General features: G+C 38.8%; 1 non-coding gene across 1 annotated transcript; it reads left to right on the top strand.

Annotated features, from left to right (window-relative positions):
• Nucleotides 1–2,676: 2,676 nt before the first annotated feature.
• Nucleotides 2,677–2,750, top strand: Trnai-aau (transfer RNA isoleucine (anticodon AAU)). The gene has a single exon. It is a non-coding gene; the product is annotated as a tRNA-Ile (tRNA).
• Nucleotides 2,751–4,163: the final 1,413 nt, after the last annotated feature.

Raw genomic sequence — 4,163 nt, forward strand, 5'->3', positions numbered from 1 at the left:
ACAAGGTGAACAAAAATAAAAGGCGATCCGTATATAATACAAAATCTTGGTTTTTGTATGGAGGATTGGCCGAAATGGGCGACCTGTCCAATAGAAAAAAAAATCGCTTTTGGCTTTTTTTCTCACAATGTCGCTTCAAAATGTTTTTTCTTCTAATTTTTCCAAATATGGGATACCAAATATACGAGTACCACGTGATCGCCCATAGAAAAAGAGAAAACGTTTCTCGACTTCTAAATATATTCCATTCTACATGATTTTTAGTATGTTATTGACACAATGAAAAACTAGCTTGATAAGTTTAATTTTTTTTTTTTTCAAAATTTGCAAAGCGAAAAAAAATTTTTTTTTTTCAAAAAAGCGAAACCTATTACTCTTAAATATATTATGCTGAAGAGATCGATATCAAAATCAAAGTAATTTGTTAAGATTTAGTTAGTGGAAACCGTTTTCTCCAGAAATAGAATTTCATAGAAAAATTACCGTTATTTCGTTAGATTCGAAAAGCTATTCTTCCCTCTTAAATGGACCCCCATTATTTTTGTTACATCTTGTGTATACTGTAACAATAAGAAATAACTTGTAAAAATACCCCTCTAATAGTCAGTAGGCAATCAGTGTAAGTCAGGCATTATCATGATTTATTGAAGGCTTTCCCCTAATTAGCCCCAACAAGATATATGGCCTAGGCCGAATGACGTCACTATAATGAAAACAGACAAGAAAAGAAACTACATGAAAGTCAAAACAACTCTTTCACCACACTTTTTGGTTCATTATCCAAAAAGTTATGAGAAAGTTGCATTTTATTCACATGCACACATTTTATTTAAAGAGAGGTATGGGCATTGTGAATGTCATCTCGCTTTGTGTGGTAGGGCACAGCACAGCGGATGACATTCCAGATCTAGAGCAGAGCCCAACTGGGGAAGTACAGAAAACCGCAGCCAAATAATACTAGACCCTACTCATAGTGTTGTGTTCCTGCCGGTGAGTAAGGTTGCCAGAGCTCAACGAGGGGTGGGGGAGGGGTTTAGGGTCGGCAACGCGCATGTAACTCCCCTGGAGTTGCAGGCGTACATAGGCTACGGAGATTGCTTACCATCAGGCGAGCCGTATGCTTGTTTGCCACCGTCGTAGTATAAAAAAAAATGCGGAACAAAGTAATCAGATACAATTTTTGAGTTGTTTCCAAATGTTATTTACTTACTATTTATTTATTTTTAACTTTATTGCACAATAAAAATAAGTACAAATGGCGGACTTAATGCCTTAAGGCATTCTCTACCAGTCAACGATAGCTGCATAGCAATGCAGAATTGACTTTTAAACAATGATTTTGAATGATATATTTTTTATTACGTTCTTATGGTTTTGATTTGGTTTGTTTCATCACAGTTAGTATTTTCCTCGCGTTGGTGTGGTGGAGAATTATGTTTTTTCACTCAGGCAAGTTTGTTTAACCCTCGTGCCTTGAAGCCCACGTAACGCTCAAGATTCCACTTCTTGAACCAATCGCTACGCTCGTGGTTAATTTTGGACTCTTTCGCTTGCTCGGGTATCAATATATTAGCACGAGTGGTTAAACAATTACTTTGCCCCCTTGTAAAACGGAATGGCGATTTTAGCTTTACCGATTTCAATGTAAACATATTCATTGCGAACGTTTTCGTAGCGCCATTCTCGTAGCCGATCCCAGCGTTTACCCGCTTTGTAGGGGAAAGCGACGAACAGAGAACCCGCCGCCGATCAGGTTACGAACCCAGTCGGACCCTCCGAATTTCGCTCTTCTTGCATTGAGCATGCGCTTAGTTAATATAATGAAACTACTAGATGGCGCTAATAGTACGGGTTCTTTTGTGAAAATTTAATTTAATTTATATAACTTAAAGCGTTATTTGCTGTTAATGTTTCAGTTTTATGCATAGTTGTGATGCTGAAATTAATTTTACGTAATATAATTAATATGAATTTACGTATTGGCGGTACCACATAAGATGGCGTTAGTAGTATCATGTTTTTCATACATCACAAAAATAAACGAAAACACGATTTTCAAAAACCAATGATTATAATATCATTTTAATTGTTTTCTTGTAATTTGTTAGTATTTCAAATTTAAAACACGTTACGTTTCTAAATATTTATTTCTTTACTTTTATCTTTAAACTAACATAAGGATACCACAATTACTGTAGAATTTAAATAAAAAGATATTAAGAATTTGCCAGTTATATCAATATTTATGATGGCAACTAGCGCCATCTAGTGCTTGGAAAATAACCTTAGATGTTATTAAAGCATACTATAAAAAACATATCAAATGGTTATATAAGTCAGACCAATAAGCTAAAGCGGTATAGACTTTGCAGAGACAAAGTGTAGCAGTGTGCCATCATAAACGGACTCTATTCAATGGGGTTGGCAACTGTCAAATATTTTCATAGATGGCGCCAGCAGCATAAAATTCCGAAAAATCAAAAATTTGACACTATTCATAGGTTTGATAGGTAAAACCAGTAAAACCTAGGCTAGAGCCATCTGTATGTGTTTAATATTAGAATCGTACTGGAGTACTCCGCTAAATTAAATACACAGTATAGAGAGAAGACACACCCACAATTCGTTATTAGTAACAAAACGAGCATGATCCGTATTTTCGCAACGCTATACATCGGCCCATTAGCTCAGTTGGTTAGAGCGTCGTGCTAATAACGCGAAGGTCGCGGGTTCGATCCCCTCATGGGCCACTTCTCTTTTTGCTTTTTTTTCGATTGTGTTCATTTTTGTATATTTTCCATGCATTTTGCCGTTTATTATTCATTAATTTGACAAATGCATTCACACCTAGCACATCCTCAAAACCAAATTGCAGGACAATTCGAACGTACACTGACATCAAAATGATGTCATTCAGTTATCGTCACAGTCACAGAATAAATAATAGTACTAACGTACAGAAATTACACTTCCTACAAAACCCAAATTTGACAGCGATTCAAGGACGATCATGCTCATGTGGCACTATCCCTTTCTAATGTGTGGCACTATCCCTTTTGGCTATTTAGGGTTGTCAAAATTCAAGTAATGCACTCAGTTAATATTAATATTATATAGTATCTTATCTGTGGTCGTGCACGCAAAGGGACGTCAAGTTGTGCCAACCCTAATCGGAATAATGCTGAGCCGAACGGAGCCGAAAATGACCGAAAGGGGGAATGTCGCTCCACTGTTATACTGTTATCGCTCGTACTTGTACACGTATTGGCGCGAGCGACGTGCACGATAGCTAAATGACATCATTCAGATATCATTCCGGTGTCAGTGTCGTTCGAATTGGACAAAAGTTCATCCGATTGAATTAAAATTTGAGGTAATCCGTGAGCAATTATATTAATAACCGGACCGAAGGTTGGTGGAATTGATTTTAACATCCCTTATGTTTTTTTTACTAAGAGATATGATTAGATTAGATGATTTATTTTACGAAAGACAATTACATGATAAATTTGCATTGATATCAAAAATATAAGAATTTCTATCATGATCGTCAAAATATAATAAAAATGATAATAATAACAATACTGTGGTGTAGTGCGTCGCATGCGATGGTCTCAATCCATGAATGAGAACGTCATGCGCGCCTACTATGGGGCTACAGAGGGAGGAACTAACCTATGCGCGTATCGTGTCCGGATTCTGCCTCTGTTTCAGGCTCTTGAACCGACCATCGAAGTGACTGCGCAACGATTATCGGATCAGGTGCGAGTCATCCAGCGGCGTAAGCGGTTGGATGACTCTACACTTGATCGGCTCCGCCTGGAGGCTCTTTCTGCTCGCTCAACCTCCACCTCGGCGCGAGACCCGCCCGCCACGTCGCCAGATCCGGTGCCGGCACCCGACCAGGCACCGAGGGCGCCGCGGGTGGATCTCAGTGCCGGCGAGGAGGAGCAGTTCGCGCAGAGTGCGAGTAGTACAGCCAATGAGCAACTGAGGAGGACTCTGGAAGAGGTGATTACGCAGTATCGGTCCACACCCAACACTAGGCCACGATTACCACGTTTGCCTATGAATAGACGCAATCTAGCGCTAATGGGAGCCCTAAACGCTTTACTAGAGCCATATCTGCGGACTAGTAAAGATTTAGATGATACGCACGCGAT

This window comes from Cydia pomonella, chromosome 5 (assembly GCF_033807575.1).
Source record: "Cydia pomonella isolate Wapato2018A chromosome 5, ilCydPomo1, whole genome shotgun sequence".
Taxonomy (NCBI): Eukaryota; Metazoa; Arthropoda; class Insecta; order Lepidoptera; family Tortricidae; genus Cydia; species Cydia pomonella.